At 37.2% G+C, this 13,538-nt stretch overlaps 1 protein-coding gene and 1 long non-coding RNA gene across 2 annotated transcripts in view; one reads left to right on the top strand and one right to left on the bottom strand.

Moving 5' to 3' along the window:
• Positions 1-13,538, top strand: part of LOC147016596 (DNA topoisomerase I, mitochondrial-like) — a 104,712-nt gene that overhangs the window by 67,904 nt on the left and 23,270 nt on the right. The window lies entirely within an intron of this gene.
• Positions 3,166-5,486, bottom strand: LOC147016597 (uncharacterized). The gene is made up of 2 exons (XR_015049110.1): positions 4,749-5,486; positions 3,166-4,651 (listed from the first exon to the last, which is right to left on the bottom strand). It is a non-coding gene; the product is annotated as an uncharacterized LOC147016597 (long non-coding RNA).

Raw genomic sequence — 13,538 nt, 5'->3', positions numbered from 1 at the left:
GAGATATGCTTTCTTCTATAGCACAAGCAGGTGTAAAATTAACGAAAAGAGGTAATGGATTATATCTTTCTAATAAATAAATGAGTATTGATGAGTGGTTGAAAGAATTTGGAAAGAATACAACATCAAATTTACAACTTGCCAAATATTGTAAGAAATTAAAAATTCATAATGTGGTTATTTGTATGAGAGATGAATTAACAAATGTGTCGAAACATACAAAGAATATTATTATGAACTTAGAAGATAATGATGGGAACGGTTCTCATTGGGTTTGTATTTTTAATAGTCAAGACAAATATTATTTTGATAGTTTTGGTCTTCCACCACCTGTTGAAGTCATAAAATTCTTACAGAATGGTGTTTATCAAACATTTCAAGTCCAAGAATTAAATTCCAAGTGTTGTGGTCAATTATGTCTATATGTGTTATTTCAACTCAACAAAAATAAAAAATTTTATGATATTATTTTTAATCTAATATAAATGACTTATGTTGGTAAAGATGGTTCTATCTTTGGTGTATCTCAAGAACTGGATATTGATTTATCAAATTATTACACAAAGGCACAGGCTGAACGACATAAATATAATATAAACAAAAATATTAACATGAAAAATGCTTATAAATTAAAAAATTATCCAAGCCCGACTGACGCGAATGACTTGGTGAGATTAAGCGATTTATCACAATATATATACTTAAATAAAACGGCTGTGTATTCTAAAGATACAGAAGTGTTGATATTATCTCCAGGTCATACAGAATTCACAGTTCGAATTAAAATAAATTTTTATAAAGAAGGGCGTATCGTTTGTATGAGAATAGAACAATGGGGGTATGATATGAATGATTTAGGGTATAATTGGTCATTTAAAATTAACCTCGAAGACCTGGAACAATTAAATCAGTCTCGTAAGGAAGAATATTATCCACTTGGTATCGAGAATGAGTTTTGTGGAGCCACGATTAGTAAACAACAAATAAAAGAATTTAATAAGGGTAAATATAATAATGGTTTTGCCCTTGTTTATCTCATGAAAACAGAAAAAACAGGATTATATATAATAAGTAAGGAAATACAAAATGATTTAACTATGGGAAGATGGGGAGGTGTTTCGTGCCATAATATTATTCTAACATATATTTCTAATACATAAATGACAGCAAGAAGGCTTCAAGAAAATTATCATTTCTGTGTCCAAGCATACCTTCAAGAAAAGGGTATTCGGTATTTTAATAAATATGTTCTACAACATAAGAATGAGGTATTTTCAATAAAAGATTGGCATTATGCTGATGTTGATAAACCAACAACTTTAGATTTAATTAGAATGTTAAATAATGAAAAAATTATAAGGTTAAGAAAAGGTAAGGCTCTTTTAGAAATTCAAAAGAAATTTTATTGGTATCCTGTTGTAAAAAATTATTTTGGATACAGGAATAACAAGAAATCCTGATGAATATATGTATAATATTCTATGGGGTGTAAACGATTCAAGTATAGTAAGGGATGAGGAAGGAGTTGAAGAAGAGAGGGAAGAGGAGGAAAAGGAGGAGGAGGAGAGAGAGAAGGAGGAAAGAGAGAAGAGAGAGAGGGAGGAAAGAGAGAGAATGAATAAATATCAAAATATGGAAACCAGTGAGATTCAAAAAGAATAGAGGTATTAAAGAAATTAACTTATCTCACCAGGGAGGAATACAAAGAATTAAAAAGTCTATTTGCAATACTTTCGACAAGACTATCGACATCGAGAAGACATGTATTTTAATTCAAGTTTTTTCTTAAATAAATGGAGGAGAGAGTGAAGGCATTTCTAAGGATTCTTTATGTTTTAAAAATTAAGATTCAAATGTGCATGTTGGAAACTAAAAAGGTTTTTGCACTCTGCAGAAATTTTTCTCATAAATAAATGAGTTATTGTCTCAAATGTAAAAAGAAAACTAATACTAAAAATATTTCATATATTAAAAGTAAAAATAACAGGGTTATACAAAAAGGTATATGTTCGGTGTGTGGTTCAAAAAAAAATCAATTTATCTCCAAACACAAACTCGGAGGAGATATACAAAAGTTTTTATCAGGAAGTAAATTTACAACTACTGGAATACCAGGGGAATTACATCTTCCAGGGTATTCTTTCTGTGGTCCAGGCACAAACTTGGATAAAAGATTAGATGAGGCAGACAATCCTAAATCCTGGAGTAAACCAATCAATAGAGTTGATGAAGTGTGCATGAGACACGATATTGATTATGGGAATACCACAACGTTGGAAGAAAAGCATGAAGCCGATAGAGAAATGTTATATAATTTGTCTCTGATACAAAATCCAACCTTGAGAGAAAAAGTTGATAGGTTCATCGTGAAGAAGATGATTAGTGCTAAATTGAAACTTGGACTTGGAAATTCAAAAAACTTATAGGCTCTAATGATGCCATTAAGACTGAAGAGCAATTAGCTGATGAATTACATAAACCAATATTCACAAAGTTTCAGAGAAGGAAAGTTTATTCCAAGGAAGTTGATTATATCTGGTCTGCTGATTTGATTGAACTCAATAATGATAAGGGGTACAAGTATGCTTTAACCGTTATTGATTTGAGGAGTAGATATGCGTGGGTTGTCCCTTTAAAAAACAAAACAGGTAATACTCTTGTGTTAGCTTTTCAACAGATATTTAATAAAAGTAAGAGAAAACCTAAGAAATTGTGGACTGATGAGGGTAGAGAGTTTTATAACAAGACATTTATGAATTTTTTAAAAAATAACAGTATTACATTATACAGTACCTTTAATGAAGGGAAGGCAGTTGTTGTTGAACGTTTTAATCGTACCTTAAAAGAGAGACTATATAAAAAATTCACACAACTCGGTTCACAACAATGGTTATCTTTTATTCAGGATATTGTGGATAAGTATAATGACACGATTCACACGTCAACGAATATGAAGCCATCAGAAACATTTACAAAATTAAAATATGAAAAAGAGATTAATGTCAGAAAACCTAAGTTCAAAGTTGGTGATATCGTAAGAATATATAGGTGGAAATCTCATTTTGAAAAGGGTTTTACTGAACGATGGACGAAAGAACTTTTAAAATTGTTGATGTAATAGATACAGTTCCTTGGACTTATAAAATATATGATTTGGAAGGGGAAGAGATTTTAGGTTCATTTTATTCACAGGAATTACAAAAGACAAAACTAAGCATATAATACACCTTTGTGGACACTAGAGGGACAAGTCCGAGGTGTATAACAGTATATAATGTGTGTCAAGGGGGACGTTCTTAGATCTGTGAACCCCAAACACAGAATCCTCAACTGAATAGTCAAGGTTTAACTTTTGTTTGTGTGTGTGTGTGTGTAATGGGAGCAATAGGTTGGCGCTTCACTCCCTCCTACTATACACCGTTGTGGACACTCGAGGGCCAAGTCCGAGGTGTATAACAGTATATAATGTGTGTCAAGGGGGACGTTCTTAGATCTGTGAACCCCAAACACAGAATCCTCAACTGAATAGTCAAGGCTTAACTTTTGTTTGTTGATGTGTATGTGTGTGTGTGTCCCAACCCTCACATTCAAAATCTCAACCCCAACCCTCACATTCAAAATCTCAACCCCAACTCAATCCTCGCCCAACACAATGTCTTTTTCAAAATGAGATTTCCACCTATATATATATATTTTTACGTTTTTTTTTTTCTTCTTCCAATTCTGTCTTTTAAGGCTTTCAGGTTTGATGACGTAGAAAGGGGGAGTAAGCCTGCACTTTCTTCCCAGAACTTTCTTGATCTTGCTCCCATCAAGCACCATCCGACAAAGAACTACATCGATAGGTTTAGATCCCAAAGAGTGATAGCAACTCCAAAAGTCTCCAAAATATAAATAAATAAAATAATAATAATAATAAATAAATAAATAAATAAATAAAAGCCCCCAAAAAAGTTTCAAGTGTCCAACATAAACCCAACTTTCCAAGTCTTCAAGGTATAACCACATTCCCGTTGAGTTTCCAAGATATGTATCACATTGTGAGTTATCAATCCAGAACCCACATTTCAAGTATTCAAAGTAAAACCAACTTACAAAGTCTCTTAAGGATAACTCATTTACTGATTTTTTCAAAATTTGTGAGTCTCCAAGGTAGGCCCCATATTTAGAACCATCTTGGCAGAACCCTTTTCCTGAGTCTCCAAGGTAGTTATTTAAACCATCAAGGCAGAACTCATTTACTGATTTTTTTCAAAATTTGTGAGTCTCCAAGGTAGGCCCCATATTTAGAACCATCTTGGCAGAACCCTTTTCCTGAGTCTCCAAGGTAGTTATTTAAACCATCAAGGCAGAACTCATTTACTGATTTTTTCAAAATTTGTGAGTCTCCAAGGTAAAACTTGTATTCTGGCTCATCAAGGTATAACTTGTTCAGTGGGTATTGTCTTGATAACTCACAATGAGTACTATTGCTGTAAAACTCTTTTTCAGGATTTTGCTGGTCTCCAAGGTATAACTCTTTGGTTGGGTCATCAAGGACGAACTCGTTCTGTGGGTCTTGGTCGCTCATAAGGTCTTCAACCAAGCCAACAATTTCGCCCCAAGTTGTAGCAAAAGCAGTATTTTCATTTCGTATTTCAGACACAATTTCCTGTGAGAGAAAATAATAATGTATTAATTAAGTTATTTAATTATTAAATGAGTATGCTTCAATCAAAGTTTGAAAATAGGAAAATAAAAAATCTTACCTCAATAGATAAGAGGTTTGAATCCAGTTCATCAACTTGAAGGTTTAGTTCCATAGAAGACAGAGAGTTCCAAGGAACACCAAAGTCATCCCACTCAAGGTCTTCAACCAAGCCAACAATTTCCCCCAAGTTGTAGCAAAAGCAGTATTTTCAGATACAATTTCCTGTGAGAGAAAATAATAATGTATTAATTAAGTTATTTAATTATTAAATGAGTATGCTTCAATCAAAGTTTGAAAATAGGAAAATAAAAAATCTTACCTCAATAGATAAGAGGTTTGAATCCAGTTCATCAACTTGAAGGTTTAGTTCCATAGAAGACAGAGAGTTTGAGACAAGCACACAGAACACCATTGCCAGCAAGAACAAATGTTTCAAATGGAGCCTGGGTTTGAAGCTTTTATAGAGAAAGACTGGTGGGTGTGGTTTCCTTTGGAAATTCCCTGGGCAAGCCTAGGCAAGCCTTCATTGGGAAATTTTTCAAAACCATAACATCCTGTAATTTTCTAGTGATTTCTTTGTGAGTCAGAGATGAACTGGAAATGATGTAAGAGTGGGCGGGGCTTAGCAAAAGTAGGCGGAGCTTAGGAAAAGTGGGCGTGGCTTAGAAAAAATACCTTATGAAAAGTGGGCGGAGCTTAGCAAAAGTGGGCGGGGCTTAGGAAAAGTGGGCGTGGCTTAGAAAAATACCTTATGAAAAGTGGGCGGAGCTTAGGAAAAGTGGGCGGAGCTTAGGAAAAGTGGGCGTGGCTTAGAAAAAAACCTTATGAAAAGTGGGCGGAGCTTAGCAAAAGTGGGCGGAGCTTAGGAAAAGTGGGCGTGGCTTAGAAAAATTACCTTATGAAAAGTGGGCGGGGCTTAACAAAAGTGGGCGGGGCTTAAAGAAAAGTGGGCGGGGCTTAACAAAAAATAACCTGTGGCTCAGGAGGTGGTCAAACAAGAGCATTAAGAGAAGTTTATCATTTCGTAATGGCACAAATGGGGTATCTTAAAAAATATAAAGATTCAAATGTTTTGTTTGTCAATATTTTAGATGAAGATTATTGTGCAAAGAAAATTAAACTATTGAAGGAATTTGAGAATGAACAAATCTTTATAGGTTCAATGAGTGAGCTGTTCAACCCCCAGGTGTTCAATTCAATGAGGTTCAACCTCCAGGTTAAAAGGGGGGACAAATAAATATACCTTGGGATAAAAAGGGGATTTATTTTTAGGGAAAAAAAATATAAATCGCTGAAAATCCCCCATTCATTTACATGGGGAAAAGTGAGCCAGAATCAGTATTCTTACCCTACTCACAGGTTAAGGTGTTTTCTGAACTCTCTCGTTTATATATTTTCCCAAAAGTAGGGCTTCTATGCACTAACGATTTTCCAACCTGGAATGTAGCCTATTTTCTGGCGTACATGTCAATACTTATTTCTCTGGAAATCCAGGCTTCGACTTGCACTCAGAATCGATCTATCTATGGTTTAAAACAATGATTCTGTAGCTTGTTTTAAATGCTGTACCTCTACATGATAACAAACATGTTGAATAACTATTTACATTCCTAATTTATCCTTGATGTTGTCCCACAAAGTAGTTCAAATAATATGCACAAAACAGCTCATTAATATTCATGACCTTGGTAGCACCTTAGGCAGTGATGCATTGTGAGTGTCAGGGAGGAATTAACCGCCTTTATTGTTCTGACTGACAGTTTTGCTAAACACCAGTTTATCTTGCCTTGTCTTGTACTCTAAATAGACTTATCTATGAATGAAGGAAAAAAAATGGGAAATTTAACAACAATATAATAATCGAAGTATCACTGTTTTTAATGGTGAAACAATGTGACTGGTAGTATGATACGAATCACAATTAAAAAAAACCCTTGTTTATAACATTTTTAGCCTCGCTAGTTGGTGAGGGCACAGGAGAGGTGATTATAAAACATGGCTGTCTGTGTCTACGTGTGTGCACAAAGATCTACTTCAATAGAGATCATTAATTCTCAGATTTACTGTAATCTATATGACTGGTGATGCGCTACATTCTTAAATGATCTGTCTTGTTGCATTTAATTTGTGAAAATTCAGTTCGGCGACATGAAACGTGCCGGATGAATATTTTCATTGACGGTGACTGCATAACTATGGAGAGAGCTACTAACTCTCACTGGAGAACAATGTTGACGTGCAAAAATTCTTGAAAGCAAATGCGGAATCTTGATGATGATGTGTTGTTATTTGTGATTAATTAATTAGTTTATTGTACTCCTAAATCCTTATTTAATATGAAGAACAATGCACCGCTCTATTCTAGTAGACCACCGAACTGAAAAAAAAAATTGATTGCTCGTTTGAAAAAAAATGAAAAGTATAGCTGCCGGAAACTCGATGTCACATGATTGGCGCCATCTTGGTTAGCACTACTTGGCTGACTCGCATCGTGGATCCAGTTTGTTTTGAACACATCCCACATTGAAAAAGCCAAATAAATGTGAAAATCCCATTTTGTGTGGCAATAAACTGCTCCAATCGGTTATGGCAAGGTTGTGGAAAGACTTTTCACAGGTATTTTTGTTTGTTGTTGAACAGGAATAGTGTAACTTTACTTTGAAATACCACTGCAGTATCGCAGCTTCTCATTTGGCGTTTATCACATGAACCCTGTTCATAAGTTGATTTCTTTGTCAGTCAGAAATTGCTTTATAAATTTTTTTTATGCAGGGAGGATGAACGCGTGTATTTCATAGGGGAGAATTAACAAGTGCATTTATGTTAACGCCCACCATTAATCCCACATTCTCATCGGGCCGGCTGATGGAAGTTTGGCCCAAGTCTTTCATGAACCGGCTGGTGCCAGCGATACGCTACGCAGCTTAAAGGTGAGTGTGTGACAGGACGTCCAGTTTAACTTTCATCCGAGGGACGGCACACACCTTGGTGAATCACCCTGCCTGTGAAACACCAGGCAGACAGCTTATACCTGGGTTGGAATTGTCACCCAGGTAAGACAGCTTGGAGGCGAGTGTGCGACGGGACGTCCAATTTAACGTCCATCCATGGGACGGCACACAAATTGATGAATCGTCCTGCTCACAGCATACATGGACTGTACATCTCACGGCTGCTCGCTCTGCCAACGATTTGGGTATTCTGTACATAAAGTTGGTTGTATTTGATCACATTGGCTTGCATCATTTTGGTACATATTAGAAATAAGCAGGTAAATTCATGTTTTCAATTTTAATCAAAGAAATATCATTGTGAAATAAACTGGGCAGGCTTGATCTTTGTAAGCTTCATTAAAATGGCCCGAGTTCTTCACGCTTCCAAATGAACAATATTTGTTCTCAAACTTTCTTGTGAAAAGGAAAGGATAAAGGAAAGAGTTATAGTTACGATGATAAGTTTGCTCTTGAAAAACTATCGCACAAAAGGTGAAAAACTCTATCGTTTTTCGTTATGAATTACATGCAAACGTGTGATGGAAATCGCCTTCACCCAGCATCGGGTGCAAACCAAGATGGCGCCCGGTAGCTACACCATGGTCTGTGTCGTGAATGCCAATGAGCATTCTATCTATTTTCAGTTCAGTGTAGTGGATGTGCATCCTTGGGAACACAACAATGTTCATTCTCATTTGGCATTTAAGACAAGGTACACACGATTGGTTAGAGATTGGTTATCGAAACCTCTCGATTGATTGGCTATAAGGTTAGAACTATTAAGGTTCGAGCTTGTGGATTTCGTGGAGTAGCAAACTGGGTCAAGAACTGGCTTTGGGATACGAATAAATGTGAGGTTGTTAGTGGGTGGATATCAGACTTGGGAAGTTGTAAGTAGCGGAGTATTTGAGGGCTCAGTAGTCAGACCACTGTTATTTCATTTATAACCTACTAGTACGTGCCCGTAAAAAAAAAAAAAATAATAATATTAATAATAATAAATAAACCACACAGGCCATTTCTTCGCTCTCACGTGCCCGTACGTGCGTGACCCGGAAGTTCGATATTATTCGCAGTTACGATTATTCGCAATTTATTTTTAATACCCAATTATTCAATTAGCGCCAACGTATTTTACCTTTTCGCAATGTCATGGCAAGGAAAAAGAGAAGAGAAGAGAGAGAAAAAATTTACTTCCTGGTTCGGAGCATACCAGCACTCTGATGTTCCCGAAATTTATACACCGTCTAATATGAAAACGATCATAACTTGGGCCATTGTGTTGATCTATAAATGCGCATAAGAAATCGAGAAATTATTAGAATACACGATCATCACTCTCCGGAAGCCCGTACGTTGTAACCCGTAATGGGGAACGTGGCTGTGCTTCCCTTCCCCATCGGCCACGCCCACGCAACAACGTGTCTTCCCATTGGTTTGGTAAATAAATGGCCATAACTTGGGAAGCACTTGTCCGATTAATATCAAACCTTGAAAAGGCACATCCTTAGGTCCCCAGCAATATTCCTGGCAAGTTTCAATTAGATCGGACCAGAGGTTGTCGAGAAACAGCGGTCACACACACACACACACACACACACACACACACACACACACACACACACACACACACACACACACACACACACACACACACACACACACACACACACACACACACACACACACACACACACACACACACACTGCTGGAATTATAGATAGATGATTTAGATGGCGGAGAAAGCGTAAATTATCAAAATTCGCAAATTTATTTTTGAGTATATTTAGCATGATAATTTTGTTAACGAACAGACATTTAATCACGTGTTTCCTGCTTTAACCCATGTGTTGAAAACAAGATTGTGGTGAGTGAGATAACACAGGGGCTGTGGAAACTTGTGCAAGATTGACTGCATAGTATGGTTCCACTATATCCATACTAAAGAGCACCTTAGAGGCTGGGGGGGTTTTGATGAAACTTTATGAATGATGTCCTGCACTAGTTGCTTCCTCCAGATCAAAGTAATTATATGCTGAATGTGTGCACAAAAACTTCCCTTCAAATGGGTGAAGTGTTAAAAATTGGAGAATATATTTGGAAAGGCAAAACAGTATAGTTTTTGTGTAAAATATATTCACGACTACTCTTTTTTTCCATTATATAATGCCTTCAATTATTCCCACCCAGAGAAAGTTTTTGGCCCAAGTCTCACACACCCACTGGCCAGGCCTGACTTTCGAAAGAAGGTAATTTGGGCAAGAATTTGCGACTTGTTCAGGGTACCGTCCCTCAGATTTGTAACTTGCCTCCTCGCCACAAAAGACATCGTGGGATCTTTAATGTCCGTCAATTAATGTTAGCAGAAGGGACACCCGGCTAAACATACATCCGAGGGATGGCACACTTCGTGATGCAACACCCTGTTCCCGAAATGTCAATCAAACAGTTTATAGTCTGGTCGGGAATCAAATCCAGGTCAAGCTCACAAATATGTGCACCACCTCTGCACCAATCTTGTCAGACTATCTACTCTAACATGTAGTATGTATGTGTGTATGTATGTGTGTGTATGCATATATATATATATATATATATATATATATATATATATATATATATATATATATATATGTACCATACTCTGTTATGGGGTGTTGCTTTTGCCGAAGCAGTTTCTTAGCAAGAGTTGTGCTGGGTGGTTCGCCATTATCTTCCCAGCAGGAGTTAGGGTAGAAATTTGGAATTTGTTCCATGGTGTCTATTTTAAAGGTGACTTTTACTTGTGACCTTTAAATCCTCGGTCTTTAAAATAGACGTGAGCATGCTCTGCTGAAGCCATTAGAGTTCGGAGGCGAAGTTGTACGTTTCATTTATTAGACAAGTTTAATGCCGTGTTGCATTTCTCGGGTCAAAAGGTGTGTGCGTGCACGCGTGCGTGTTTTAGTTGGGTACTTGTTTGTTCAGTCAATTTACATATTGGTCGTGAATTGTTACAACATGTAACTTTAGTACATTGTGCATGCATTGCTCAGTTGTTCATTCTCCAATTTGGCCAAATAATTAAAAAATACCTGTTGATCAGATTTTTTTTTGATTTTTTTTTGTTAAGGAAGCCCTTTTTAGGTCATCTCTACTGAGATGACCTAATAAAGCCAGACCAAATGTCCGTACGTCCGTCAACAATTTTTCTTTCCGATCTTGATGAAACTTACTATGTGGGTAGAGGTCGATGAGTGTGGCACAACGATATAACTTTTGTCCGGGTTCAAGGTCAGGGACGAGGTCACATAAGTTATAAAAATCACCATTTTCAAAACCTATCTAGTCTGCCATTCTACAAGATATTCGGCAACTGTTTATTGATTATGATAGTAAAAAATATTATCTTGTATCTAACCGGACAGATTTTTGAATTTCCTTCCCTTTTGATCGTTACGTGATCTGGAAGATGGCCAAAAATGCCGATGCGATTCGCAAAGAAGGAAGGAAGGAGAAATGAAATATGAATATTTAACATTTTTAGCCTTTTATATTTATACATTTTCCGCCGAAGGTGCAAAAGTTTCAAAACCCGAAATGTAAATGTCGGCATTTATTTTCAAAATATAATTTCGTGCACGCGCGCCAAAATGCCAAGTCATCTTTAACCAAACTGCGCAGTAGTCCGGTCGTGGCGTCTGAGCAGTGGCCAGCGTGGTTCAGATTGACTGTGGTTTCTGGGGCGAAGGTGATTGTTAAGAAGTATGTCGGCGGTATAAATTCGAGTGACTATTGGTGATTTAATCGCGCAACATCTTGACAACGAATATTCTGGCCGAACGATTGCATCAGCAGGGATAATTCGCAGGCTCCTCTCGATCGTGCCGATATCTAACATAATCACCGGCGGACATAGGGCTGCAGGCTGTGGGGCGAGGCCACGGATCCTGGATGAGGGGATAAGTGATAAATTATGCTACATGCTTCAGGCTTTCTGATTAATACATCAATGAGTACATTCCATAATTAATGATTAATGAATCTGGCATACAAAATTTTTTCATACCTGACATGTTACTCTGTGCAGTGTCACGAAACTTCTGTGGAATTAATAATTAATGAATTTGCTCGCTCTAACGATTTTTCAAATCTCAATATCTCTGTAAATACTGGACCAATTTTCATTCTGAAAGTTGCATTATAATCACGAAGAATAATCTCCAGGATTATCATAATCTCCGAGAGCTAAGCCTATTTTTTTCGTTTTTTATTTTTTCTTCAACCGGAAGTGAAATGTCCCCAGAGAGTGGACGGACCGGAAAACCACGTATTGCACTTACTGGTGATTCTGATGTGTTAATCCGGGTACTAAATGAACAATACATATTTATTAATTATGTCATTAGTAGTATTATCCTAGTGTATCTCTGTGAACTATTTCAATCTAAGCGGTTAGTTTGGACTGTTTCGCGGTTACCTGAACTGAACATTGAGAACTTGTGGTATTATAGAGATGACCGTCACCCCCACACGGGGCTAATTTTTCTTTGTTGTTATTTCTTTTTTTCAAAATGCCCGCCAGCTTTTAGTACCCGACAAATCATGTACCTGACATGCCAGTTTTTCCTTCCTCACCCCCTCAGCCCGCTCCAAATAAAAAAAATCACACGAGTCATGTACCATGCATGTCAGTTTTCTACCCTCGAGCAAATATGATGTAGGTCATATACCTGACATGTCACATACACACTCACGAAGTCTATTAAAAATACAATCCACAGTTTTAAACAAATGTATGATAAATGTGTGGCGAAACACACAAAAAGACATACACTTTGTGCATATTAAAATGATTGGCGATGCCATCTTTACCTCCGCCACCGAAGGTGAAGGTGGTTATGTTTTCACCCCTCTCTTTCTGTGTGCGGGATATCTCAAAAAGTTGTGGACAGATCTGGATGAAATTTTGTGGACAGGTTAGGTGTGTGACAAGGACGAACTGATTCGATTCTGGTGAAGATCCGGATCTGGGTCCGGCTACTAGAATTATTTAAAATGATTCTTCACCATTGAGAGATGGGCCAAAAACGATATAGTACTGTATAGCATGATATTTCAAAAATGTAATGGGCCTAATATGTTTTCGTGGATCAGGCATTATGTGGCGGAGGTATGCGCTCCACCTGGTGCCCTTCTAGTTCTATACAGATCTACAGTAAACGTTGAATACACATATTTACATATGTGGGATGTCGTGCTCCTTGCTCCTTGGTCCAGCTCAGTATAAATTATAAAAACTCAGCATCGACATGGGGAAAATGATCGATGCAATGAATGTTGTAAGAGTTTTGGTCTTCCAGTTCTGGGTTTGAAGCGTCGACAGCTTCTCTCAGGGTTCTCCGCCGACTTTCTCAAAGTTAAGCTTCCGGTCGTTCACAAAGATATGGGTTTTTAATTGGTGAAAACTGCTTCAGTATACCGTATTTCCTTCATTCCATCCGTCCGCCAAAAATGAAGAGGAAGAACCTTCCCACCCACCATGCTTTGATCGTTTCTCGTTTGTTGTTTCGTTTTTTTGTGTTATTGCTATGTTTGGGGTTGATTGTTTAGCCCGTTGGGGATGTAACTGCCATTCCCCCATGGGACTACCTTTTTAGTGGTGCAGCAGTTTCATTGCACAGCTTCCTTCCGACATGGGTGTGATATATTTTTTTTTGTTATTATTTATTTTATTGCCCCCCCCCTCCCCAATGATGTTTGACAAAATAACAACAAATAATAAATAAAAAAAGAGGAGGTGGCTTCAAAATAGGAAGCGGGTGGGGACGATCAACTGGTGTTTTTTTCATTTGGCCTTATCATAAAGATGCTA

Source organism: Eptatretus burgeri, chromosome 11 (genome assembly GCF_056783735.1).
Source record: "Eptatretus burgeri isolate ZD-2024b chromosome 11, Ebu_testis_v1, whole genome shotgun sequence".
Lineage (NCBI taxonomy): Eukaryota > Metazoa > Chordata > Myxini > Myxiniformes > Myxinidae > Eptatretus > Eptatretus burgeri.
Note: the sequence above shows the minus strand (reverse complement) of the source record. Positions and strands in the feature narration are given on the sequence as shown.